The 15,637-nt window shown below is 48.0% G+C and overlaps 1 protein-coding gene across 1 annotated transcript in view; it reads right to left on the reverse strand.

Moving 5' to 3' along the window:
* RhoGEF64C (Rho guanine nucleotide exchange factor at 64C) overlaps positions 1–13,108 on the reverse strand; it is a 144,238-nt gene extending 131,130 nt beyond the window's left edge. The window contains exon 1 of the mRNA XM_037412315.2: positions 12,757–13,108. The gene's annotated coding sequence lies outside the window, so the exon portion shown is untranslated. The remainder of the gene's footprint in view (positions 1–12,756) is intronic.
* Positions 13,109–15,637: the final 2,529 nt, after the last annotated feature.

The raw sequence follows: 15,637 nt of genomic DNA on the forward strand, positions 1-15,637 counted from the left end.
ATTTACGCGCTATGTACTTTGTTCTCTCATGTAGTTTCTTTCTTTCTTTCTTTCTTTCTTTCTTTCTTTCTTTCTTTCTTTCTTCCTTTCTTTCTTTCTTTCTTTCTTTCTTTCTTTCTTTCTTTCTTTCTTTCTTTCTGTCTTCCTTTCTTTCTTTCTTAGCCAAACTTCTGCCCACGCTGTCGCATGCAGTAGACACAGCAGCATGAAGCTTTTCCTATACTACCTTCGCTTTTGTGTGAACCTGAGTAAGAAATGTGAAAATAGCCGCTGCTGTCTGAAAGACAGGTGACTTCGCCCAACTGTCCGTGCCGTAGCGAGGGGAAAGAGAAAACTGTTCCGTCTGAGCAGCCCCAAATTTCCAGCTTGACGCGGTGTCCAGTGATCGAATCTAAAGTGGGTTTGAAGGCGAGCCTATCCGCAGGCAGTTGCTGGTGCGTTGAACTCGCGCACACTTTCGCAGCTAACAGAGCAATTGGATAAAACCGAGTAACGCCTCAGTGGTTTTCGGCTGCGGCATTAACTGTCGCCCCGATTACAATGGCGCGAGAAATGCGGCGAAGAAAAGGAACGGCATGCAGCGCTATAGCCGCGTCGAAGTGCGTTTTCGTGACTGCCATAAATACGCGCAAGCCGCAATTACGCGCTTTTTCTCTAGAGGCTGTCAATCGGGGCACGGTGCGCGGAGTCGTTATTTGCGTCTACGGCCCGCCCTGGCGTTTTGACACTAAATCAATTGCGTTGCGGAAGGTGGCCCTGCTACAGGCTGCTATATAGCTGTTACGGCTTTCACTTGTTATTTTGCTTGCATGAACAATGGAATAGCGCATTCTATGCAAATAGCCGCAGCACCTTCCGGTTTCCTTGCGTGTTTCTTTAATGCCAAGTAAACACTTATGCCGCGGCATCAGCGGGATATATAACTGATAACGCGAGGGTACAGCTATATGAAATCTGCCAACTAAGTCATTTCCATTGTAAATGTTTATCCCTTGCGGTTGTAAAGTGTCTGTACTGTTTACCGATCTAACCTGTCCTCGATTTTGCTGACTGGAGCAAAAACGCTATATACTGTCGAGAAATATAAGGCGCTTTAGTAGAAATCCTTAGTTGAGCGGGAAGGCACTATACCGCGCAGCAGGGTCGGCCTGCGGTCATCGAGGCACGCCGAAGCCGACACTGCTTGGTAAGCGCAACTCGACACGGTTGATCTGTTATTCTTTAAAAAATATATTACCACAGACTAGAATAGAATAAATGGCGGAGAAGGAAAGGTGGTGAGGTCAACCAATCTAGGATAACCGTTTTGATACCCTATATACACGTGGGGAATGAATGGGGCAGATTGAAAGGAGATGAAAGAGAGGAGAGACACAAAGATAGCACATCACACAGCGCGTGCAGAATCACCTCGTCAGTAAGAGTCTATCAATCTGGCGTGGAAGCGTGACATCACTATCACAGCACTTGTCCAGCCCCCCCCCCTTTTTTTTTTCTTTTTTTCTTTTTGAGAAATAGTGGCAGTTATTTGATCGCCTTCAGTCGACGACATGCTGGGACACATTCAACAGACATTTGTCTATTGTGAATGCGTGCTATAAAGGTAGCCAGTGATTTTCTCTGCACATTATAGACCGGACAGTCACTGTATTATTACTATATTGCGGTGTGCTACGTACGATCTCGCAAGCTCATCGCGTATATATATTCGCAGTATTTGAAGACAAGAAAAACGATAGGCTGAACGTTGCGCGTGGGTGCACACATGAAATGGATGGCAGGACATACGCGACTTGAGCGCCGTCATGCACGCTCTTTTTTCATGTGTACTTATTTTGCTTTGCACGTATTTGGATTGAAAGCTGATCACAGGTTGGCTTCTTCAGGTGCGTTGTTTTATCTCTTTTGTTTTTCTCATAGTTTCCTCCATGTATTCGTGTCACCGCCGAGCAAAACGTAGGCGCGATCCGGTGGCATAACGTTCTTTTTGTTTTTTTTTCTTCGACACTTAATGTCTTATCGTCAACTTGCGTTACGCCGTCATCTTGTTGTCTTCCACGTGCGGACGAAAACAATTCGGGCCACGCGCAGTTTTGACGCTGTTTTCTTCGAAAGGCGACGCTTCTGGGCGCACGTGATCGATCGCGACGATTGTCGAACCCACCAATCAACCAAAAAACAACAATAAGTATAGATACTGACGGCAGTGTTGAGGCGTTTGGGTTCCTTTACGAAACAACTCCAAACACCGATACCCGACAGCTCCGCATTTTATCGTTATTTGCGGGAAAAAAAAAAACGTTTCACCACCGCACTCTTGAGCCGCGCTGAAACGACCGACTGCTCTCAATTCTTTCTTATACAAGTTTTCTGTTTTCCCACTTTTTTTTTCTTGCGGGTGCGCGTCCACGTGTCCCTATTAGCCTGTCGTGCCGGCGCTTGATGGGCCGATGTAGGTCGCGGGGGCGACTGCATAAAGCCCCGCCGTGCGCGAAACGGGTAACCCGGAAGCGGCTGCAGGCGGCGCTCGTATTTCTCCCTGACGTGCCGTTTTATCGGGCAGCGTAAGCCCGGTGGAGCGTGAAACGGGCGTGTGAGTGCCTGTGCGCGCACGTATGCTACACGTACACGAACTGTATCTGCCGCTTCTGTATACGCGGCGCAAGCAGAGAGGACATGCCACAGCTCTCGTCATGGGCCGTTTTGTGGCAGGCACAAAGTGGAACACCCGAATTTGTTTATGCACTGAACGTTGCTCAACGGTCCACACTGCGACCCGCGGCGCACTCACGTCTCGTCTCGGGTCTTGGCGCTTGTCCCCTCGTCGCGGTGTCCGGCCAAGATGATAAATTTGCAACGACCTGACCAACTGAGCGTGACTTGGCCCGTGGCTTGACTGGCGGGTCAGCGGGTCAAACGTTCTGGTCACACGCAAGTATTCCGGACAGGGTGACACAGCGCGCTGGACGTCGCTGCAGTCGTGTCCCGTCCCGTCGCGATGTGTTTTGTATGCGTGACTATTATTGGAGGTTTTTATCAAGCTACGGAAAGGCGGCGATACCGAACCGGCTGACGAGTGCGCATGCGCGAGCATTGTACGCGCGTGTATGGAAATGAGCCGTCTCGTATTTACGTAACGTGTTTCCGTATAGCATGCTAAAAACCACTACTCCCTGTGTTAGGAATCCGGGCTTTTTTTTTTTTACATTGCGTTTAATTGTGCGCGAGTTATTTTTCTGCATGGACGTACACATATCGCACCTGCCGTCACCTCCTTCAGCATACGGGCACTGTCTGGGCGATCGTCGTGGAGATCTGAATAAATAATGATCTGCACGCCACCGGTGCTTCTGCGAATAAAACGTTCCTTACCCTAATAACCCTATAATGCAGGGATTCGACAAAAAAAAAACGGCTTGTTGACTATACGAAACGTACATTTCGGAATCAAGGTGTTTTCTTGTTCACCACTGTCGCTTGTTTACACAGCCATTCAGGTTCGCTCGATATTGCACCGTATTTCTATTTCGTACCTTCCCTGAATGGTGCGCGAAACTTCATTCAGTGTATTCGTTGGCACAAGTGGAAAGCGTCGTCGTTTGCGTAATTCCGAAGCGTTTTCAAGCTACGATGTATTTTGCGATTGCTGGCCATTACAATATATTGAAGTAATACGCGAGGTTATAAAAGTCTAGTTTTATCTAAAAAAACTACACTCATCGATGAATTCTGAATGTAGGATCTGCTTCACTCACTGAGGCAGTGTTTGACCCGGGCTTGAAATGGGACGCTACACGCGAGCAATTTTATGAAGCATACAAATCGCACCGATCAATTCATGTGTTTAGTACGCATGAAAACCGACTGTTATTGGAAGTGTATGTATTTGGATTCGTTGGCTCATGATTACATGCGGGAAGCCACACAATAATACAGGATGAAACGAAATAACACAGTGCAGTGTTGGTGTTATTTTGTTTGATCCGGTATTATTGCGCCGTTTACTGTAGGCTCACTGACCACTTGATACGGAACCCACTAACTTATTTTGTCAGTTGACGCCTAAACTTCTATGAACATAACCCATTTTCGGCTGCCTAAGCCCCCAGCGCAATCATACAAGCAGAACGAGACTCTTCCCCTATTTGGCGTATTGCGGCCTGTCGTTCCTAAAGAACGATACTGCACCAGAAAAGGCCTTACAAAAAAAAAATACCACTACACTGCGGGTATAGCGCCTCGGCAGCATGTGTTTCTTGCGTTTCCTATCTACGATACAGAGCCAGGTGACAGGTCGGGGCTCTGTGAACCACCCGGCAGCCGTCGTGACGTCAACAGGGAATATGCAAATGACGTGAAATCCCTCGTATATGGCAGACGCGCGCGACCCAAAACGGTTCGCCCACTTTTCCGTCTGGAATAGCAAGAGCGCTCGGATTCGCCCAGCCGCTACTTTGCTCACAACTCAACGGCGGGAAGACGCGGCGGTTCATTACCATATTCGCGCTCCGTTAAAGATGGGTCGGTCGCCGCGCGTGCGCGTGTATAGAGGAAAGGCACGCAAGCGACCATGTGCGCTACACAAAAAGACAAACGGGACAACTGGCAGAAAAGAAAGATGGAGGCGGACATCGTGACCAGTCCTGACGTGATGGGCCGGCCCTGTGTGGCCGCGTGCGCCGCTATAGCTATACCCACGCGTTCACTCATGCACATATACACTCGAGCGCGATGAAGGAAGAAGCGAGCGCTCGCCTAATCCTCTCGTGGTGGCGGGCGCCCAAAAGCGCCATTATACGGCTCTACACGACGGTGTCCCGTCAAAGTTTATACCGAGTTGATCCCTCGTGAGAGCTGCGGGGCAACGCGCAGACGCTATGTTGGCCCACGTACGGAGCCCCGGGCGTCAAACGATGCGGCAGAGAGGCGCCGTTGGGACGGATCAAGACCTCCGGTTCGTTTTAATAGCCGAATCGTTCCCTCATCGGTCCAATGGCGACGAGAGCAACGCAGAAGAGCTCTGCAGCCGCGATTCTTAAACCAGCAGAACGTGCCACGGTCAAGAAAAAGAAGAAGAACAACTAAAGATCTTCCTCGATCTTGCCAGTGCACGGGTCGGGTGAGGGCACGGATGACGGCTTTCCCGGTAAGCTTACCGGTTTCGCTGGCTACCGAAGAAAGCTCGTCGTCTGATCGTCGACGCACCGCGGTGGGTCGTGGAGGAAGATCGAGCGAAAATCACGCTAGAGATCGTCTGTTTTGGTGCAAAACGTTAATTGTACTTTTGAATCTTTTTTCCCCCTCCCGCTCGTACTTGTCCGTGGCTCGACGCTGGTGCCAGAAGCCGTCTCTGATTTGGCGATGCGCGTATTCGCGATGCGCCCATGCAGACTCGCATGCTTGGAAAGCAGGATGCCGTGAAGTGTCTCTCCACATACGGATTCCCCACACCCTCTCTTTTTGTTTCTTCTTTTTTATAAAGCACCTAATGCACTGTGGTTTGCAGTATATTTCCACCGGAATAGAAATCGGTATAGGTTTTACGACGATAAAACGCTCAGTATTTGATACCGTGATGTCGTAGTGTCAATGCAATAGCTAACCCGGATATATGAATCGCAGTGTTGAAGGCAAGAATCGATAGAAGTAGAACAGTGACTGATGCCAGGAGCTAACACTTTTATTGTGTGTCCCGAACCTGAAAGGGAGAAGAGAGATAGAGACAGATAGATAGGAAATGCACGATCACGCTGTCATCCTGCCTCAGGCCTTCTGACAGCATGATTTATTGGTGAACCTAAGCTCAGTCACATATCGAGTTTCCATACATGGTAACTACATTTTGCAACTAACAAAATACTTGTCCGGGCTTCCCGATAAAGTCAACATATCTCGCCTATAGTTCGGAACATTTCATAAGGTTTCAAATTGTCATTTGTTCTTAACGAGGTTAAGGTTCTTTTTCTTTTCTGCCTGTGCAGTGAGCTTGTCCTAAACTACACTTTGCTGCTTAAGTTATATTTACCCGTCCACGTTCACTGCTATTTATTCTTGCTAACACAATGCGAAGTTTACAGGAGTCATGTTTATCAAGGTCATGTGACGATCAGCAAGCGTCACTCTGGGTGTTTTATTTTCCTGGTAGCACGCTAGGTTTGCTGACACACATAATAATACAAACACACCTTGTTATCTAATGATGGACGTTACACCCACGTGTCGAACTCACCGAGATAACTTGAGGCGTGCAATACGCTGTTATGCCCATAAACTAAAATCATTTTCAGGTACAGGGCGTTTGTCTCACAGTCCAATACACCCAGTGGTTTCCACATACACATCTTGCGAACTCGCGCACTTCAGTTCGTTATAGGAGTCAACAACGCTGGTACTCAGGGTGATGACCTCAGAAGCTATTTTGTAACAGCGCACGTTATAAGCTCATCCGGCGAAGTTCAACCCACCGCGCGATCTCGGTAACCCGAAACGCAGGAGCGCTCGACAAATGGTAACATATACCTTACGATTCGAGTCATTGCGTTAAATGAGGCCGCGCACGCGTTATAGGCCACACCGCATTCCTCGAGTCGCCGCGTGATGGCAATAACGACGGAACCGATAATCGTTGCACACTCTTTTTTTTTCTTCGCATCACCCGACAGAAAAACCACCGGCGTCCCTTCTTCGTCGGGTCTAATGCCATGTTTCTGCTTAGCCTTTCTCGTGCGATCCGGACCTCCATGAGGTATGGACGGCCGTGCGCCGTCCTTGAAACGCTTTCATTGTAGCCATTCTATCCGTGCAGCGCGCGGCATCGCAATCGAGGCGAGCGCCTGCGTTTCGAGATTGCTACCTTGCTCTGTACACACACTCCCCAGTCAAGGATATCAACTCGCCAGATGATCGAGCCCGCCTTTCCTCCCCGCCGTCTCTGGCGTCAGACGAACGGGAGGCGGCGCTGCGAGAACTTGTATACCACCGGGCGGGCGATACAGACACACACACACTCTCTCTGCGCAGCGCCATGCGTCGTCTATATCCTCTGTCCCACCAATGACTTCTTTATCAATTTTGAACTCCTCGCAAGGGGTAAGAGTGAACGTGTTTGCGTGGCGCGTATGCTTTATTTATGGCTCGCCTGTGACGTAGCCTTTATGTCGAATTCCATTCGCCTAAGTTGCTGACGCTCTTGGAAATGGACGGAACTTTATGGTGCGAGGAGCTGGTTTCCCTCGGGTCTTATACTACCTTTGCGATCAGCCCCTATAGAGTTGACGGCGCTGTAGCGAAGGTCATCAAGATGGCATAGCGCCGGATTTTCTTTTTTTGTTCGTCGTGTCGTTGTATTCGTTCTACACTTTCTACATATATTTGAAGCGCCCGATTCGCTTCTACTGCGTTTCGTTTTTGACGGACATTGATCGGAACTTCTCTTTTTTTTAGTATTTTAGAACAGTGAAGCTAATTAGCAAATCTTTCTTTGTGAGTTGATAGCGCAGAAAAGTATTGCCACGGTAGATACGGTGCTCTGCTGAAGCACAGAATGCGTGAAGGCACCATTGTAGGCTTGCATTTTGTAAGCGGCAGTGTCGTGCGCACGACCGTCTTGTTAATGGGTGTTGTCATAATCGCGATCACGGAGTCATACTTCGACACGGAACCCCATCCAAAGGTATCTTTTACAAGTGTAATAACCACCTTCGGCTAGGTCTCTATAGCAGCCACAGAAAAGGAGGTAATAAGACAAAAGATGCTTTCATTGGCACCTTCGTTGTATAGTTTTGTTATCGCGATGCACCGGAATTGGCACGTAATACGTGACGTGGTAAGCCCCACTTTAGCCGTTTGAAGAAAAAAGAAAAGCCGGGGCAGGGCACCCTAACTCAATTGGGAGCAGGCGTTTGGCAAGGTGGGAAGGCATCGCCAAGGACAGGTATGGGCAGGTTGTACTGCATAGGGGAAAGTCCGGTAATAACAGCATGTGGGGCGGTCTTCAGCCATAGTGCTTTCGAGCCACCAATCCATCTGAACCAATTTGGATTTCGCACCGAAAGAGCGCGAAAGCACCAGACGTAATTTAAGAAGGAAGTTTTGTAGACGTCCCTGCAAGAATACATATCACGTATGACTGACGTAATTACTTTCTTTCTTTCTTTCTTTCTCTCTTTCTTTCTTTCTTTCTTTCTTTCTTTCGTTCTTTCTTTATCTCTTTCTCATAGTGCATTTCTTTCCTCCAAGCTGCTTCGTTCCTCCATACAGGTGATCGAGTTTCGTCCGCAAGCTAAACAGCTATAGCGCAACACGATCAGTTGGTATACAGACAACAATGATGGTAGTGCATTAATATGCAGACAACTGTGATATGTGTCAAACCGAAATGACAAGCAACGTCTATGAAAGATCGGACTGCCATATCAGAAGCCTCTGATCACCGCCAAGGCCATCATCGAGAGAGAAATTATTGGAAAACGGACGCCGGCCACCAAAATCTTTCACTTATAAAACATTCGCTTAAAAAACATGATTACGCGACTCCGACATTACGTGCGCGGCCAGACAAGGCACTCATCCATTTTCCGAACGTCCCATCATCCCCTTAAAGCAGTGGTGCTGCGGGCTGGCTTTCAATGCGTACCTGCCGGTGTGACTCAAGGCACACTGCAGGAGTGCAAAACGAAGAGAGGCCGTGTGCTACGAATATCAATGCCACAGAAACAGGGTCGATGTTCGCTGAAGGCCTTCGCATTTGGCCGTATAGTACAGCCCTCTGTTTGGCGCCAGTGGGAAAGTAACTGTACCAGCTGCCACACTGGCCACCGGGGGACATCCACAAGAGCTGTGACAACTGAACTATTTTATTTTAGATCTGAGGCTAAGGTGAGCATATCACTGAGGTAGTAATGGAGAATATCAGAGAACCTTCTTTGTGGAAGAAATTAATGTATAGAACAACAAGCATCGAACTTGGCCGAACGTGGCCGAAGCCATATGTGCATGTACAAGGCGTTCCACATAACTTGAGCCAAGAATTTGAAAAGGAAAAACACTTCAGTGGCAAATTGAACGAAACGCGTACTACTCGCACTAGCCTGTAGGTACTCGGGCTATTTTTTATTTCTCCCCATACTAATTAATTTATAAATCTTAATTACCTACTTTTTAATTATGGGCTGGCAACCCAAAATATGAACACTGAGATGTGGAGCACTTTCAGAAACCACCGTCAAAGGTGTTTCCTGTACGATACGCCTAGCGCTGTTATTTTTTTCAGCGTTGTAAATAAAGAAAGCCTATATAAGCACTATAGCAGTGCGTTCTCGGTCCGCCACACGGCTTCTTTTCTTGTTTCACGGGCTTTCTTTACAACGTGGGAAAAATAACAGCGTAAGACGTATCGTACAGAAAACAATTTAATCGGTGGTTTCTGAAAGTGCTCTACATCTCAGTGTTTATATTTCGGGTTTCCAGCCCATAATTAAAGAATAGTTAATTGATAATTAGCGATTATTTAGCATGGGGATAAATAAAAAATAGCCTGAGTACCTACAGGCCAGTAGTATGCGTTTGGTTCAATTCGCCTCCTAAGTGCTTTTCACTTTCAAATTCTTGGCTCAAGTTATGTGGGACGCCCTGTGTATTGAAGTTATAAAGTCTGTCAAAATAAAAACTCTCATTAAGAGTAAATTCCTTCTAAATGAGAAAACACAACGAAAGAAGATGCAATGAAAATAAAGGTTCAGTTTAGAATATCTACATGGTTTCATTCCAAATTTATGATGCCTTTCCGGGGCAGCATATGTCACGCTAAGGCTGTGATCAAACACTGTGTTAGAGATGAGCATCCTTTAACTTATTCGCTGAGCCAATGTCTCGACAAGTGGTCTTGCCGTATTCAACGTAGTTTCTGCGTTGGAGAAGACAGACCACATGTCTAAACGACATATTCAACGACCCCCCCGTGTTCAAGAATATCCATCTCTTCATGCTTCGGTACTTTCTGAACTTGTGTCTTGTTTCGATTAACACTGTGTTAGACTGCGAGTCAAGTTGACGATGCTCCCTGTTCTGCACCACTCCAAAGAGAGGTTTGCAACCAAATTTACGCTTTTTAGACTGGAAACTATACGTTCTTCTTTCGTTAAATTATCCAATTAACCTTCGCAACAGAACTAGTCGAGCTTCGCTAGAGCGTACCGCTATCGTCGCGGGAGCCCATTGCGGTGCGAAGAATAATCTCTCGGGTCGGCGCGGCGCGATCGCGAGGCGACACCGCGCAGCGTCCTTTGTCTCGCCGTCTTCGTCAGCGGCCCAGTGAACGTGGACCCACAGCCAAACTGGAACCTGCAAGGCGCGCACGACTACGCAGGTCCTCCCCTTTTGTCTCTCGGGCGACCCGGCCAAGCGTGTCCCCGTGCACCGACGACGCCGGGGCGAGTCGCGCTCGGCGCAGGGCGAGATGGCTCGCCGGAAGCGACGCCCGGTCACCCTCTCCGCGCCTTCCCACGGCGGCGGAGCAGCGAGCGCTTCCGGTCCTCTCACGCAACGTGATCTTGCCCCCACAGCTGCGGACGGCGACCACACGAAGGAGGCACACAGATTCGACCCCGTCCAGCTCTTTCTTTTTGCTCCTCTCACTTGCTTGTTTTCCCACGGGAAGAGGCCTGGTGCTTGGCTTCACCGCAACAGGTGCTGACCGAAGCCACGTCTTCCTGGGGACCTGCTGCCGCCGCCGCTCACCCCTCGTCCAGAGATAAGCGCCCACCGCGTGTACACCCTGGAGTTGACCCGTCACCCGCTGTGTACACGCCACAGACAAAGAAGGGTGTAAAAAGAGTGCACTGGCTCACTGCTACCCGCTTTTGTGGTTATCATCACGCAGGGGTCAAGCTCTTTTAACTCTGTTTACTTCGGGGACTGTCACATGCGAGTCACCTGTCCGGGGGATCAATGCACCTGTTTTTTGCGGACGAACAATACCGCCAGTTTCTGATTTTTTTTATTTGTGCATCTGCTATGCACGAGGGTTTGGTGCATGCTGACGTTAAGGTATATTGTCAATACGTGTTGTACACCTAGATGGTTGTCTGGCTTCAGTATTGGTGACATCGTTGTTTTTATTCCGTTCCATTCGAGTTCTTGATACCGTAAACCAATTAAACACATTGTATTTCAATCGCTTGCCTCGTTCTCCCTGTTTAGTTATGCACAAATAACATAGAAGAACTGATGCATAATCGAACTCTGATGAGTCTTTAACGTGAACACGTTACTCCATCCAATGCATGAAGCTTCTGGAGAACATTTCCCACCATGATGTATGGCACCGAACGTAAATATTTAAACAGAAGGAACCAAGCTATATCCATGAAAACGTTTGACACAGTATGCTGCAGACGGGTTATTCGATTCACTCGTCACGTATCTCAATATGTGTTTACCAGTGGGCCAGGAATTAAAAAAAAAAGCCACGGGGCGAGCTTACCGCAACTCCACAGGAGACGAGCGTCTCTGCGGGATAGTGGATGAAGTACGTTGTGTGCATTGTCGCAGTGGTTGAAATAATGAAATGAGAGAGGAGACACTTGCAGGATCTAACCTTAGCTGCTCTGTCGTTGACTGATACAACTCGCAGTGCCTCTTCACGTATACACTAGCAAGGTGGAGCTCCCTTCAGCGTCAGAACACAATCTCGTGTTCATGGATGGCAGCCTGTCTATTTCTGTACATAAATTAACACGTAGCTCGGCCTTCGGCCACTAAACCAACGTTCAGACTTCGTAGCTTGTTTAATCACGAGCAGACAAATTAAGGTGAATCCCATGGCCAGCGAGCAGTCGCGGACTTCCAGTCACTCATGCATGTTTTCACACGAACTAACATGTTCACAACGGCGTTGTGCCCGTCTGCAGAACTGAAGCTGGTAAGGAAAACTCGCGCTGGTTAAATACGTCGTTGTTAAACTTAATTTGTTAATGTAACGAGAGATTTTTTTAATTAGCTAGAGTTAGTTTTTGCTTTTGCATAGTGGCATTAAGATGTCCCGTTCTGAAATTACTCGTAGAAGTGTCATCATGCACCTCTTTTGTCTCGGAAGGCTTAGCAACCGTAGTGTTCACTTATCTTCACGTAAGACTCAAACAAGAAATGAACCATAAAAAATGACCAAGAAACATGGTCGGACACTTCTTCATAATCTTCCAGGTGATTAGTGCATATAGTGAGAGTAGAAATAGAAAGATGAGCGTTTGAACATTTAACGACAGTGACATTTTATGACATTTCTCTGCAAGCAAACTGTGCATTGATATGTTATTTCGACAAGCTTCAGTGTGCTAATATGTGTGTTTTTTTTTCTTTTTTTTTCTGATTGTTAATTTTTGGGTATCATTGCAGTATTATTCTTTTTATGTTCTTTTCGCTGCAGAACTCACTCTCCACAGGAAAACAGTCAGAACAGAACAGCGCGATGCTTACCACCAACACCACTTCTTAGCCGGTGATGCTTTTCGATAGTGACAACCATCATGTTTCCCTGGAAACGTCTCATTTTCGACGTGAAAGATTCACGGTTCGTAGAAGCTGCCCGTATCGTTTTTCGTGGATTAGCAGACGAGCGACGACGCGAGGCGGCACTTGGCTCGTATCCTAAACTACAGCACCAAGCACCTACTACGGTGCAACTCGTGTTCTTAGCGGAACATCAGGAGTTGGCGCGACGAAATAAATCGAGTTCAAATAATTTAGGAGATTTCTCACCTGGCGCTCTCAGTGGCGTAGTCCCCAGACAAGGCTGCCTTTAGAATCCTTCAAAGGAGAAGGCGAATCACAGATCGATGAGTTTCACACTTCCGGAAGTTCGGCACACAACGACGAGACGACGGATGTTCTGTCCCCCGCGTGCGCGGTAGTCCAGGACAAGAAGGTCCCGGTGGTCGTCCACGCACGGACAGCACAGAGACGGTGGCAGTAAGCACGATCACGCACACGGTGTGTATCCGTCAAGAGAAGAAGAGCATGAGAAGCTCGCCGACACGGCGAACGGGGCCCCGGCCAGCAGCTCCTACGCGTCCACGTTGCCCGCACGACAGGTAGAGTTCGACTAGCCAGGCCGGCTGGTACGTCCGCGCGCCGAGCGATCCGGTTCGGCAGCGGGCGCGAGGGGGGTGCCGTGCCTTCTCTTTCCTACCTTCGCGTCCCAACCGCTCGGCTTTCTTTCCGCACCGCCACGTCGAGGCGCATGCGCTTCGCCCTACCGCACGCGGCGGCCACTCAAACGTTACCGCCGGTATTTTGTCCCTGGGTGGACTGTACAAAGGGTGCTCTGGACGGACTGTTCAAGCGAAATAGTGATCTTGCCCCAGCAGCATTGTACCGTGGAATCACGATCACATATTGTACTTTCGGGAAGCCTTCCAACCGTTCACATCCAGTAGTAGCTTTGATTTGGCTTACAATTAACGGTTCTCCATTTGTCTGTATTTTTTCGGTAACGTTGCCTGTGTAGCTACGATGTTCGGCCGCTCAGCGTGGAGTTGTTGGTTCGATTACCGGCATCTGGTGAAAGCTATTTTACGGGGAAGGTATAAAGAATGCTCGTGTGCTTAATTTGCATGCAATTCGGAAATCGTCCAAAGTTATCCCGAGTAACCTTTGCCTCTCCTAAAATATGTAGCACTTCCATAGAAATACGGGAGGCGGGAGGTGCTTTGGGACTCTTTTTTTTAATAATAACGGTTCATTGCATTACACAGCGGCGTATCACGTTTAGCAACTAATATGCAAACCGAGAGGCAAAGTAAGAAGAGATAACGTTGGGATGTTGTGAATATTAATGATAAGCAACTAATGACATTCATCCGGACTGTACTCTCCAGCTGCCGCAACCGTTTCAGTGTTCTGCGAAGTGTTGACTCTCGCTGGCCGACTCACACACTGCCTGGGCAGGTGTCACCTGGCATGTGTAAGAAATCCACGTGATGGCTTTCTGGAGAGCCCTGCAAACGCGTCTAGCGTTGACTGAACACAATTGCTTCGATGTAAGATAAACAAGCTCGTAAAAAAACACACACACACGAGAAAAGGATGGCATTATGAATATGGAAATTCTTCCAGACAGAAAAAAGAATTATTAAATGCGAAGCATTTTTTAGGGAACTTTTCAGCGACTTTGAGCGTATCTATCTATCTATCTATCTATCTATCTATCTATCTATCTATCTATCTATCTATCTATCTATCTATCTATCTACCCGCCTACGACTTTTAGCTCTCCTGGCCGTTTTGATAATGGTATCGATTGCAAACTTGGTATGGCATAACATGACTGTATGAAGAACACATTTGACTAGTCACAACATGAAAATCATGACATGTACGTCATGAATGTCGTGATTTACGTTTCATGGTCCAGCAGCTCTTGCGGTGGTTTCGTTCACATGGCATGTTGCAAAACTGGTACGGTATGACATGATTGCATGACAAACACAAGTGACAGACCATAACATGAAAATCAAGACATGCGTGTCATGTAACAACATGACTACATTCCACGATCAGGATGCGCTCACGGCCGTTTCGCTAGCGTCACATATACCAAATTTTATATCACGGTGCGTGGTTGGATGAGGAAGGTATGTGAATGGTCCAAACATGATAATCATTAAATGCCGTGTCATGTAACAACATGGTAACATGCCACGCTCATAATGCGCTGGCTGCCGCTTCGCTAGCTTCACTTTTACCAAATAGGGCATTACGGGATGTGAATGGATGACAAAGGTATGATACTGGTGCAAATATGATAAACATGAAATGCGTGTCATGTAACAACATGACTACATGCTACGCTAATGATGCGCTCACGGTGTTTTTGCTATCTTCACATGTACCAAACTCGGTATTAGGGTACGTGAATGGATGACGAAGGTATGTGACTGGTGCAAACATAATCATGAGATGCCGTGTCATGTAACAACATGACTACATGCCACACTCATGATGCACTCGTGGCCGTTTCGCTAGCTTCACATATGCCAAATTTGGTATTACATGACATCAACGGATGGAGAATTTATGTGATTGGTGCAAACAAAATAATCATGAGATGCGTGTCGTTTGAGAACATGACTACATGCCACAGTCAAGGCGCCAATACAGTTCGACGTGACGTGGTGCTTGGGCTCGCCGGTGTTCATTTCGTTGTGTCACGCTGGCGTTGCCACGCCAGGCGCCGGTCCTGCCATATACTTGCAGGCGCGCGCCGTGCTGCGTTGCTTTGACGCATGCGCGTTTCAGCTCGTGCGGCGTCCCTCCCTCACGAAAAGAGGGAGACGCAGTGTAGTCTGGGTAACACATTGGCGCGCACTGCAGCATGTCGCATTTCACGCCGGTTGCCGTCGGGCCGCACCGACGGACGCTGGTCGCGCCGGTCGCACCTGGCGTCAGAATATCTAGAGTGCTCGCGTTTTGCTAGCATAGCGTCACTGTGCCCAGCGTTCGCGCGCGTCAACGCTACATCGGAGTATACTGGGCTGTTCATGATGCACTCGCGGCCGTTTAGCTAGCTCCACATATACAAAATTTGGTGTTACGTGACGTCAATGGATGACGAAATATATGACAGGTGCAAACATGATAA

This window comes from Rhipicephalus microplus, chromosome 1 (assembly GCF_043290135.1).
Source record: "Rhipicephalus microplus isolate Deutch F79 chromosome 1, USDA_Rmic, whole genome shotgun sequence".
NCBI lineage: Eukaryota > Metazoa > Arthropoda > Arachnida > Ixodida > Ixodidae > Rhipicephalus > Rhipicephalus microplus.